The 13,963-nt window shown below is 38.2% G+C and overlaps 1 protein-coding gene across 1 annotated transcript in view; it reads left to right on the plus strand.

Moving 5' to 3' along the window:
• lman1 (lectin, mannose-binding, 1) overlaps positions 1 to 13,963 on the plus strand; it is a 49,629-nt gene that overhangs the window by 30,301 nt on the left and 5,365 nt on the right. The gene's annotated exons all lie outside the window — the stretch shown is intronic.

Consider the following 13,963-nt stretch of genomic DNA (forward strand, 5'->3'; position numbering starts at 1 on the left):
AAGGAAGTGAACAAGCAGCATTATCATTCAGCTTGTGATGTTGGGTGTATGTAAATTTGTTTTTGCCGTTTAGCTCGAATTTTTATGTTGTAACTTGGTCGTATTGTTTGAGGCATGTTCCCTTTTTTCTTATGGGACAAGCCCCTTTGTTTGCGTACATGTAGCTTTTACCAATCTAAATGAGCCACATTGCAAACCCAACTAGTTATCTTAAATTGAGTGTTAGTGCAATTCTTGGCACACTCTGGATTGTTGAGCAAGTGCTATCCAATCACAGAATCACATCTAATTTATGTATTACATTGAGTTTTGTAAACATGAATTGATGGAGCACAATCTGCACTTATCTCTTGCAAAGAGCCAATTGGACATGCCGTTTAATACAGTCCTTGTTGAGATAAGATCATTGCTGATCGTGTACTGCACATACTACAAATGGGCTTATGGCCACCACTGAGACCTGACATGTCCAGTCTACCTCCAAGTTATCCTGGAAGAGTAAGATCTCTCAAACATTTGAGCAGCAGGTGAACTTGCTGTCTCATGCTGCTCTTATGCAGAAGTGACACGAATATTATTTTCCATTAATTATGTTGTAGTTAAGCCAAAACATTCTGTGCATCTCAAAAATGAGTAATGTGGTGTATGAATTTCAGTGCTGATGTGATGCCAGGTACATAGACTACATGTCCCAGTGAGACTTCTTAAAACCTGTATCTTTTCTGTTTAATATCTGCATGTGGCTTGATGTTAGAACTTTGTTTAATGCTGCTATGAAGTGACTTTCATTACTTTAAAGGCACTATATAAATATATTTTCTGTAAAATCTAATCAAAGTAAAGCACAAATCCTCTTGCGTTGGAACAGCACAATTTCTGACCCATTGTGAGCAAGGTTTGGTAGATATATTAACAAATTAAAAATTTGTATGTTTACATTTCGAAATGTGATCCGCACTAATGACAAAAAACTGTCAGGTAAGCACAAGTTGAAATTCTGTACTCTGTCCAAAATTAGGTAATTTAGATTATCAAATGGATTAAATGAAATCCAGGGTACAAAAAGTTCTGGATATTTTTGTAGCTTTCTCATGGTCACAAGTGATCAGATCTTGTTGTACTTTGTGGAATAGCTCTACTAAATGAAATTTTTATCTGTTAATCATACAGTATAACCCTTGGGTAGAGATTATCTGGATAAATCTTAATGCTCTAGGATACATCTCGCAGGTGGCTTCACAATTTTTCTGAAGAGACTAGTGTCAATGTTCCTGAACATTGTGGACTGAGTTAATCCTTTATTTGAAAAAAAACAAAACCTGCTGCAAAGCTGTGCTGCATCTTGAAGCTTTTTCATCCTTTTTGTCATTGAAGTTTGTGTATTTGCCCATTTACACCAATTTAAACACTTCCATGTATATAGGTCCACAGTTGCTCTGAAAGGTAGTTTAAAATTTCTCTTTTTGTATCTTGTGAATCATTAATCTGTTGTGGGCAAGACCAACATTTATTGCTTGTAATAGGTAATTTGCAAGACCTCTTCAGATGACATTTAAGTCTTTGACATAGTCTTTGATGTAGAACTTTGACATAGTATTCAAACTGACCAGATTGAAATAAGGCTGGCAGGTTTCCTTCCCTGTTGTGAACCTATTGTCTTCATGGATATATTTCTGTATTAGCTTTTAATTTTCAGTTTTTTTGAAAACTAAATTCAACTTCATTAATTGCTGTTTTGAAAATTGAACTCGCATAAACATGCATTTGTTCATTTTGAAGGTTTTTAAACAGTTTGCTGTAATTTATCTAGTCACAATACTAAGAAGCTACTTTGCTATTCAAAAATTGTTCTCAAATGTAAATTTCTATCGTCATTTGCTGAAACCCAAAATTATTAATGTGCAGGGAATCATTTGGTTTGTATGGCTGTATTTCATTGCCCTTCATGGGACTGAAGCACTAATTGTTAAATTGAGAGAGTTAGACAACTAGGGTAAATTTAGGATCAATGTTTGGAAGCTATTCTTAAACTAAATGATCAATATGTGGAAAATTCAAGTTGGAAAAATGAAAGTAAAAACCAAGAAACTATTAATTATTTTAGAAGCAATGCAGCATAGTTGAGCTCCTTGGCCTTGTCTCATCTATAGTTAACTTCTAATCTTTACTAAAAATCATTGGATGCAATAAGTTCTAAATTGTAACGTGTATGTAAGTGCATAAAGCATGGTAAATAAGCTAGAACAGCAGGTGCAAATAGCCACATGGGAATATGATGTTATGATAATGGAGACCTGGCTCAAAAAAAACATAGGACTGGGCATTAAATATTCTGGATTCAGGGTGTCCAGGAAAAATGGGGAAATAAATGGTGGAGGAAGGATGGCCATGTTAATCGAAGGGAAATATTAGTACGAGAGAGAGAGAGACACAGAATGGCTGGAATTTTATCGGCAGACCCGCTCCAATTCCAAAGCTTGGGCAGACCTGCTGGTAAAATTTTACCCTGTACATCCTGGAGGTAAAAGGACTGAATCTACTTAGTTAATTTCCTGACCATTACACTTTTTAAGATTATAAAGGCACAGATTTGGAGGAAGTTAGAGTTGTGTAAACCTATACATAAAATAGGGGACTTTATATTATCCTCGTCTATTGTAGGATTATAGACAGTGGTGGGGAAAAGTGTTTGAAGTGAGGAATGAGGCATTGCTAGATTTTCTTTTATTCATTTGTGGGACATGGGCATTGCTGGCTGGCCAGCATTTGTTGCTCACGGGCATTTAAGAGACAACCACATTGCTGTGGCTCTGGAGTCACATGTAGGCCAGACCGGGTAAGGACAGCAGATTTCCTTCCCTAAACGACATTTGTGAACCAGATGGGTTTTTCTGACTTTTGACACTGGTTTCATGGTCATCAATAGATTCTAAATTCCAGTTTTTTTTTATTGAATTCAAATCTCACCATTTTCAGTGGTGGGATTTGAACCTGGGTTTCCAGAACATTAGCTGAGTTTCTGGATTAATAATGTAGCGATAATACCACCAGGCCATCGCTTCCCCATTCTGGATCTGGTTCTCAGTAATGAGGTGGATCCAGCAGCAGTAGGAGAATGTTTAAGTTGTCCATGGGAAGGACGAAAGAGCAATCTGGAGGACCAGTTTCCAAACAGACAAGCAAATTGGAATCGAACACTGGCAGGCAAAATTGTAAAGGAACAATGGATAGCCTTAAAAATGTGATGGTTCAATTACAGTCGAGGTACGTTCACACTTGGAAATTGGCAACTGGAGCTGAAGCTCTGAGTTATTTTAGGAACTTTTTACTTATTTTAGGAAAGTCAGCATTGATTTGTTGGAGCCAAACATTTTTGTTAATGAGGGTAATGTAATTTATGTGGAGTATACGGATTTCTAAAAGTCATTTGCTGCAAATTTTTTTTTTGTGGCTCTTCTATCAAACCACAAAATAAAATAGTAATGACAGCATAGGTATGAAGTTTAAGTGGTAGGAAACCATAGTAGTGATTTTAGTAACTCAGATATGTTCCTGAGGATCAGTGCTTTTTCTGATCTGTAATTAATGACCAAGATGCATAGGGCACAAATCAAAATTTTATACATGGCACACAACTTGTATTCTAAACAATGAGGTTGATAGTGTTGAACTGCAAAAGGACACGATTGTGAAATGGATGGACATCTGGAAGATGAAATTTAATGCAGAGAGTGTGAAGTGATCTATTTCAATAGGAAGAATGAGGAAAGTCCATTCTTGTGGGGAAAAAAAATGCCATGCAGAAATGGATCTAGAGAACATACGTGTACAAATTATTGAAGTGGCATGGAAGGTTGAGGAAGTGATTGATTCTGGACTTCATTATAAATAAAGGCGTAGAATTCTAAAGCTCATTCAGTGTATTTCTTCAACACTAGTTCTATTTTTTTCCTTCTCAATTCCTACAGACATTGTGATGAAGGTAAAAAGAAGTGTTCTTGCTTAAAATTCTTTTGGCAAGGCTACCCATGCTGTTTATAGTGAGTTTCTGAAGGTTATCCTTAAATTTGAGTGGTAGATGTTAGAATGAAAGGAATTTTGGGTTGTTTGGGAGCTGAATTGTGGTAGCTGGTTGTTGTTTGAGTTTTGGGGTTCAATGTAGACACCCAGTTGCCCCCCACTCCCCCAACTTGATCTGAAGGCCCCTTAAGACTGAGGCACTCCCTATTTTAGGAACTGGGACCCCACTCAAGTTCCCCCTGGTTCTTCCAGCCATTGCGGCATGGTGCATGGAGGGGCTGGAGAACTGCCAGCTAGTCTGTTTGGCCAATAACTCTCCGAATAAGAACTTCCATTCAAATGAGGACCAAAGTCTGAGGACTGCTGCCAATCAAAACTCAATGGCAGCAGGCTTACCAGAGACGGCAGGGAAGCATACTCCGCCAGTTCTCAGGATGATGGGTCCCGAATGCTCGCATATTGAAAATTCAGACCTAACTTGTGTAGGGACATCTGCTTCTCTTTGCTACTCTGTACTTCTGCTACTATTTTAAAATATTTGTTGTGCTTGTGCAGGCTCAGTGTGGAAAACTTGGTGCCTTGTTTCTTTTAAAAAAAGACTAAGTATTGTATGTTTCAAAAAGGGGCTTTCACTTGTGGCCAGTAGATTGTCGTTATTTGTAGCCAGTTGGGTAGCTTACATTTGTCATGGCATGTTTTTAAAAGTTTTGCTGTTATTGAATTACTGGGACAGCTGAGCAAAAATGATCATCTCCAGAAAATTATAGATTACACAAATCAGCAACCATATTACTTGTCCTTTCAACAGGCTTTGATTTTAGTAATCTTGATTTTTATTTGAAGAAATCAGATTAGATTTCCTTGCAATTATTATCTCATCTCAGTCCATCTTTTTGTTGCACATGTTGTGCGTTGCAAAGAACACATCTCTGATCACAAACTTACTGGATTAAAGAAATCTCTGATAAAACATGAGCAATAATTGCAACCATGAATTTTTACATATTAAGTGAACAACTTTGTTTTGGTTTCTAATGAATATGCTTGTTGAATGTATAAGACTTATTAATCACTTTTAATCAGAACAGCAAAAATATATAGTACAAGTTGTAATTTTCAAGACAACATCAACTCTTTAAGCAATGATCTCTATCAGAAAGATTAGAAAAAATGTAATCTGTAATACTCCCAAATTATAACTTTTTTTTTCTTTGTCCAAGAGGTTTGAGGCTTAATTTCAGGCATGTCTTTTTATGATTTCTTTGTATATTCGATCTAACAATTTAATTCCTAAATATAATTTCTAATTGCTTTTTGTAAGATGCTGTGTAATAAGATGCCCATTTATTAATCTGTAATATCCTCTTATGAGCACCAGAAACTAGGATTGTGCTTTCAAGAGCTATCCAAAGGATTTCTTTTGATTGACCAACCCTTTTGGTCATGTTGGAGCTTGGATCATTAATTATTTCAGGGAAAAAAAAATCTCTGCCCTTAGTTTTATCTCTATCCTGTTGGTTTCCTTTTAACAACTGAGTTAAAAAGATATCAAGTGAAATGGCTGCTGGATAGTACTTGGGAGCAGCTAGGTGGTGATCTTGTTCTTGTTGCTCTTCCTCCTGCGAAGTAGCACCATCTATTTCTGCCCTAGGTATAACGGCCACAGAAAAAAATTTAATAATCTACCTGATCAATTTGCACTTAATGGCAATTTTTTAGAAGTTTCCCTTTTGAGATAATGGCTGAACCCAGCCAAAGCTGCAGGCAAGTGAAATCAAAACATTGGCGCTTTCTGAATTATGTCATTGTTCGGGTCAAAGATCATCACTTGATCCACATGGGGCACTGACAACTACTGCACCGATCATATAAACTCGATCTATCAATAATGAGCTTCCATCTAACACCAGGAAGTCATTAAGCTCAAAACTCAAGGAAGATGATCGGTGTCTTGACCTTAAAGCAGTCTAAGTGAAGGGAGGAATTCCTAAGCGTAGTCCACCTAGCACTACTGGATAATTTTCACACATTCAACTGTTCCAGAACAGTGGGATCATATAAATGCGCTGCACTGGATTCAGACCATTGTGTTTGAGCATTATCATTGCCAGAATATGTTCAAGGAAAACATGTGACCTGGAGCAAAGCAAGTAAACTTCATTTCACAGAAAAATACAAGGTCAAAAATCAAAGAGTCAGCATTCCAACTGCTTAAAGCTGCAGCCAAATTTAAACCTGGATAATAAATGCCACGTGGGAAGAAAGAGCCCCAAGAGACTTCTGTTCCTGTCCAGCTGTAACACCAACTAAAATTATAAGACCAGAATGGAACCCTGGCTCAAAAGACCATGACTTATACTTTTTAAAAAAGCATGGAGGAGCAGTGTCACAGAACTGCTAATTGTTTTTTTTCTGATAAAACTGTTTGTTAGAATCCCTACGGTGCAGGAGGCCATTCAGCCCAGTGACACTTTGAAAAGCATCTTATCCAAGCCCATCCATCTGCTGTAACCCTATAACCCCATGTATTTACCATAACTGATTCACCTGACCTACAACATTTTTGGGCACTAAGGGGCAATTTAGCATGCCCAATTGCCCTCTCCAGCATAACAAATTAACACCGATTTAGCAGTGATTACAAGTACATTTTAAAGCACCTTTGTGTTACTAAGACCATTGTAGCTTAAGTACACAGTTAGCCAAATAGACTGTGGATATCTCCTGAAAATCCTCATGGATAATTGTCACATGGTAGATTCCAAACTCCACTCCCAAAAAAACACTTTAAAATCATCTTCCACAACAATATTTTCCATCAGTGGTTTATGTTCCAATATCCAGTCCAAGTTTCACAAATTAACATTTCAAATAAAGCTTCTGCTCCACTTTTAATACTATATATCCAGGTTTTAAATTCTCCTGCAGGATTTCTTTGCACTTACTTGTACACATTGTTACAATTGCTTTAACTCTTGATTCCAGACTCTATTAAAATAGCATCAAACTTTTGATTTACCTCTCAAAGTCTGCTTTCCCACTTTAACCCTGGCTACCACAACCGTCTCTTTCACGCAGTACCTTGTCCACTTATTCCTCATTCTCCTGAAAATGCAATTGATCTGTGTTTTCTTAACTTTAGTCTTCCTAAGAAATTTTTAATGTCTCAACTCTCCTGGTTATCTGGTGGCATGGGTAACAAGATGGCACAGTGGTTAGTACTTCTGTCTCACAGCACCAGGGACTCCAATTCAATTCCAGCCTTGGGTGTCTGTTTGGAGTTTGCACGTGTTCTCGGTCTCTGAGTGCTTTGGTTTCTTCCCACAGCCCAAAGATGTGCAAGCCAGGTGAATTAGCTATGCTAAATTGCCCTTTGTGACCTAAGATGTGTAGTTGAAACGATTAGTGGGGTAAATGCATGGAGTTACAGGGATAGTGGGGTGGGGGGGGAGCCTGGTTAAGGCTCTGTCAGAGTTGGTGCAGACTTGACAGACCAAAAGGGCCATCAGTTGCTAAGCAATGGCCACATGCTTCAATTGTAACTCTGAACACCATAAACCCCACTAAGCACAATAAAACAGTTTGAATTGAAACCTAACCCCCACACATTCAAACCACCTTTGTCCAGCATGAACCTAACTATATAGTTTTTACCCTTCTCTTTCCTTCCATAGAACATTAAATCATTAAAACCTATACCTTATTTCTGAAAGCAGTGCCGCTCTCTTCTGCGAAACATATGCTAATTTACGATCAGGTGGGCTCCATAAAATGAGTTTCTGACCTCAAACATAACACTAATACTGTCATAACTTGCAAATTTATTTTTGTAGCCACCCAAGCCATCTGTAAACCAAGATCAAAAAATTCCATGTGCTCATGATGGTGTTTCTCTTCATCAGGATGACAATACTGTCCGTCAACACTGGGAAGAACATATTCTGCAACTCCTCAGCCATGAATTTACTGTGGCAGTTGATGGGTAAAATCCATAGGTGAACTGAAATAGCAATTAAACAGATGAAAATCAAAGTCTGTTGCCCCAGTGGTAGCTAAGGTCTTCAAAGTTGTTAAACTTCTGCTCACACCATTACTCTGTGCATAGTGAAGATGGTGGTGTAGTGGTAATGTTATTAGTAATGATGTGGATATGCCGGCGTTGGACTGGGGTAAACACAGTAAAAAGTCTGACAACACCAGGTTTCAGTCCAACCGATTTATTTGATAGTTAGTTAACATTAGTTAGTAACCCAGAGGCCTAGGCTAATGCTCTAAAGATAGTTGTGCAAATCCCATCACACTCACTTTTTTGAGTTGATAAATCTGGACTATAATGCCAGTCTCTGATGGTTACCATGACAACTATGATAGTTGGCTGTTGTAAAAACACTCCTTGTTCACTAAGATATTTTTGCAAGGAAGTTCTTGCCTGGTTATTGGATCACCTCATTTACTGCACTTGCCTTTGTGTGATTCCCAGACTTGTCAATGACTCTTAACTGATCTCTGGAATAGTCTAAAAAACCACTCCATTCAAAGGCAATTGGGTGAATATGCAGCCAATGTTATTGTCAAGTGTATGCAAGATCCTATGAAAGGATAAAAGAAAATGTATCCTACTGATATGGGAGGAAAAATTACTACTTTTTTCCTCCCTCTGCTACTTCAGGAAGGCAACAATTATAATTACCTTCAAGAAGGGAGATAATTCAAGATATTTCCTCTTGTCCATATCAGGGAAAATCTGACTCATTATCCTGAATGGTTTACTTCTAGTGGTGGCAAAATCTAACTCGTTCTCTGGAACTGTCTATTTCCAGTGGCTTTGGAAACCTTTGCAGAGGGAGTGTGGCTTTAGACCATCCAGAAGAACCTTAACAGGGTCTTTGCCAGACAAATCCAAGGAAAATGAAAGAACCACACAAGAAACTCTTTGCATTTGACAAGTAAATTGAGGCTCTGGATTGTGCTACAATGATTTGGATGTCCAAGGAATCCCTTCAGTGCATAAAGAGGCCATTTGGCCCATCGAATCTGCACCAATCACAATTCCTCTCGGAGCCTAGTCCCATAACCTCACTTACTTACCCTGCTAACTCCCTGATACTAAGGGGCAATTTAGCATGACAAATAAACCTAACCTGCACATCTTTGGACGGTGGGAGGAAACCCATGGAGCCATGGGGAGAACATGCAGACTAGGTTGATTGGCCATGCTAAATTGCCGCGGGTGTCGGGGGATTAGCTGGGTAAATAGTCACCCAAGCCAGGAATCGAACCCAGGTGCCTGGTGCTGTGAGGCAGCAGTGCCGCCATGCTGCCCTACAATTGCTTCATGGTGATTATGACTGCAACTATCTTGGGAGATTTGAAACAAGGTGCCTTCAAAATCTAAACCAGAGTTGAACAAGGCTGTGTTGTTCTTGAATGTTGCACAACCAGCCCACACCTGGTCAATCAAATATTCCATCTGTTGTATGTATGTTAAAGAAGAGACACTGAAATTTGTTGAAGACTTTTTCTATACCTTGGCTCATACCTACTTCTCAGTTGATGCTGCAGTGTTGTAGCCCTATCTTCAATCTTCATCCTTTGTGGATGTCGCTGTTTGCTGAAGTCACAGAACTGTCTCATTAAAATCTCTCGAAGGCAAATAATAGAAAAAATATCAGAGATTAGAAGGCATAATTGAAGACCTACCTTCCAGAAATTGCAAAGCTATTGAAAAAGTGCAGAAGTATCTAGTTTAATTGAACACTGCCCTTTTTTGAAGGTGGCTAAAATACAATAGGGTGGAAAGTGTGTTACTGTCGGATGCTCTAGGAGGTCTTCAAGAATCTGCTGTTGAGGATAAAGTAACCGGGTACTTAAAAGGAGCGACTCTGTCTCATTATGATTTATGAAAGAAAAAGTGTTAAAGCAAATGTGAATATTGGAAATTTGAAATTTAAAAAAAAATTGAATACTTCAGTCAGTCTTTTTCTCTCCATGATTCAGAGTTAAACATTGTATGAAACTTATTGACCTGAAATGTTATGTATTTTCAAATTGACATGCAACTATTCATATCCAAGGATCTGTGCTTGGACTTAATTACTACCTATCAATGACTTAGATACTTTACATTCCATGACGGGATCTTAAGTTTGCTGATACAAGTTAGATAGGAAAGCAAACTGAACTAAATGCACGAGAAGCTACAGTGATGTATAGATGGGTTAATCAGGTGGGAAAGAACATGGCAGATGGAAGATGGTGTGGAGAAATGAAGTTAACCACTTTTAGGAAAATAGGCAGAATTTTTTTTTTTGAATGGTGAGAGACTGAGAAATTTCTCAACTTGAGGAACCTTGGTATTCAATTAATAACATAGGAACATAGAATGGACTGTAATTTTTCTAAGCTAGTCCAAAAGAAACCTATTCAACTTCATCCCACTTTCTAGTTCTTGATCTATATTATTATAGCTACATATCCAAGTTTTTTAAATGCAACTGAGGGTTTTTGCTTCTACCGCTTTTTTTGGCCTTACCATAAACTCTCCTCCTAATCCTTCCATGAATCTATACCCATTGCCTATTGACCTCTTGCTCACAGAGAAAGATTATTGCCATTCACTCTTTTTGGGCTGCTCATAATTTGACCCCCTCTTCCTCCCCCGCCAACCACCCTGCTCACCTTCCTGTGGCTCCAAAGGAGAAAACTGCGGAATGTTTTATGGTTTCCCTATCTGTGTGGAGTTTGCACATTCTCATCATGTCTGTGTGGATTTGCTCTGGTTGCCTCCCACAGTCCAAAGATGCGTAAGTTAGGTTGATTGGCCATGCCAAATTGCCCCTTGGTGACAGTGGGATTAAAAGTTAAAGTAAAGTTTATTACTCGCAAGTTAAGGCTTACATTAACACTGCAATGAAGTTGCTATGAAATTCACTGAGTCGCCGTACTTCAGTGCCTGTTTGGGTCAATGCACCTAACCAGCATGTCTTTCAGAATGTGGGAGGAAATCAGAGCACCTGGAGGAAACTCATGCAGACACGGGGAGAACATGCAAACTCCACACAGACAGTGACCCAAGCTGGCAGTCAAACCTGGGTCCATGGCACTGTGAAGCAGCAGTGCTAACCACTGTGCAACATGGGGTTACAGAGATGGGGCCTGGATGGGATTGTTGTCGGTGCAGGCTCTATGGGCCAAATGGTCTCTTTTTGCATGGTAGGGATTCTATGATTCCCAGTCCCGTCGTCATATATTTTACTTTATCTAAATATTCTTTTTTAAAATAACTCTTCAGCTTTAAAAACATGAGCTATGAATTGAGGTGCACAGAATGTAAAGCCTCAATCTAACCATTTTGAATTTGGAAATACAATAAAGGAATTGGTAGTTAAAATAATGGTGAAATTAGAAGTGAATGCACCAGATTTTGCCATCAGCAGTACTGTACTTGCCTATAGAGTTTGTCTGGGCTTTTCCAGAGTAATGGAGTGCAGTAACAATTACTGGACAAATAATCCAGGCACCTGAACCAAAGATCCAGAGCCAGAAGTTCTAATTCCACCAACAGCTGCGGAATGTAATTAAATCAATGAATCTGGAATAAAGCTAGTGTAGTTGTCACCATTATTAATACTACTAGATTTTCATTTGGTTCATTTAATGTCTGGTTTGTGCGTGATTCCTAACGATATGGTTTTCTATTGACTACACTTTGCCTACCAAGCCACTCAGTTACACCAAGGAGGCAGCTCACCACCTTCTTGAGGGCAAATCCAGATGCCCATGGAAGATTAAAACAATCAGCTAACAGATTTAGACCATTATTTTAGAATGCAAGAACTATAGAATAAAATAATAGTTTACAAAGAGAAAGGAATGTTAATTGAAACTGTGATTACAAATCTATAATGTAAGTAATGCTTTACCCACGGCAAGTATGTTCTCTGGTTCTGGTGCTCTTCGTTTATGTTTACATTTTTTCCCTCCCATTAATTTGTGCATTAGTTTAAGTTCAAACCTTTGTTTTAGAAGTGTTCAATTTTTGCAGTTGTACCCATTTTAAAATGGCATCAAAACATGAAATGACTGAAATGCTTGATAGCTGTAAAGTGAAATACATGCTTGGATTTACAAAATTACTATTTACTATCAAGAAGATTCTTTTCTTCTCTTTACTTTACTTTTCTATTGATATTTGACAGAGTGAGTAGAGATTTGTGGGGACCTAATCTGGGAGAAATGTATGGTTTCAGACAGATTAACTGAAGAATGGTTTGAAGATCAAATTCATGATTGTGTATTATGTTAACAGACAGGGATTAAGGCCCAATAAAAATGCCTTTAGCTTTCATTTTTAATCTACTTTTGAACAGTGAAGAGGCATTGCACAATCTCTCAATGCCTTTTACTTAATAAAATCATTTATTTCCAAAAAATTGCAAATTGTTTTTAAAAATGTACTGAATTTGAAGTATTTGCTCCTGTGAGTGGAAGAGAAACATTTTAATGTTTAAAAACTTTTAAAAATCATGGATATTTTAAATCAGAGTCACAGCTTTTCTGTTTGTTTACTTTCACTGTTTTGTGTGTCTTTTCTGTTTATTTTCTAATGCTCATTAAATTACTGTCAATTCAACACTGCATTACAGTCCAGCTTGTTTTAACATGAGCAGTTTGATCCTTCATCTGTATTCTTGTAGTGCTTTAGCCTTGTTTGCTTCAATTGGAATTGCTGGATTTTTTTGGGCTCCCAAGTTTTCAAGCAAAGAGTTGACTATAGGCAGTACAACAACCTTTGCCTCAAACTGTTAATTAAAATATTTATGGGTTTACTTTAACAAAAACCACAGGAGCAGCAATCTTGCACCAGAGCCATCTCAGTTGGGCTTCAGTTTTGATTAAAAGATTTAACTAAAATTTCTGTGCAGACCAGTTGAGGCTGTTTGCCAGTCTCGAGGGATTGTCTGAGAGTGACCCTTACCTCCTAATGCATGAACAGTATTGATGAAATCTGTCGCAATCTACTTGATTGGACAATTTGAACAAGGTGGGCCATGAAGTCAGGTTCAGAATTCAGGCCCCACTCCAGAGATTTAAACACAAAATCATTGTATTACAGAATAGTACTGCACTACCCAAAGTTCAGTTTCATTTTTAGATGCAATCTTCAATGGAGACTCCATCTGCTTCCTTGGGTGGGTGCAAGAAATTCCATAGGGTTATATATCGATTATTTTTGACCGACATCTGAAACAATTGATTTAATCATTGATTTTTATTACAGTTCGTGAAACCCAGTATGCACGTTGGCTGCCAAGTTTCCTATCTTGAATCATATCCCTGCAATGCAGAAAGAGGCCATTTGGCCCATCAAGTCTGCACCCACTCTCTGACAGAGCATCTTACCCAGACCAAACCTCTTCCCTATACTCATCACTACATATATTTACCATGCTAATTCCCCTAACCTATACATCTTGGGACACTTAAGAGATAACTTAGCATGATCAAGCCACCTAACGCCCACATCTTTGGATTGTGGGAAGAAACTGGAGCACCTGGAGGAATTCCACACAGACATGGGAGCACGTGCAAACTCCACACAGACAGTGACTCGAGGCCAGACTCGACAGCAGTGCTAACTAACCACTCAGCCATCATGCCACCCACCACCCACGCATTAGTGACCACACAGGCAAGTGTTTCTTTAGCTGGAAAGTACTCTGGGATGTTCTGAGCTTATGGAATATGTTTTATTTGCAATTACATAGCAGAAATGCTGTAAATACACAAAAGGTCAGGCAGCATCTATGGAGCAGAACAGAGTTAACACTTCTGGATGATGATGACCCTATGTCAAAACTATATAATCTTAAACAGATTATTAAATATAGCAGGTGTCTTTAAATATTCTTATTGGGGTTTGTATATTGTTATTTATTAATAG

Source organism: Carcharhinus amblyrhynchos, chromosome 1 (assembly GCF_965287045.1).
Source record: "Carcharhinus amblyrhynchos chromosome 1, sCarAmb.v2.hapA, whole genome shotgun sequence".
Classification (NCBI taxonomy): domain Eukaryota; kingdom Metazoa; phylum Chordata; class Chondrichthyes; order Carcharhiniformes; family Carcharhinidae; genus Carcharhinus; species Carcharhinus amblyrhynchos.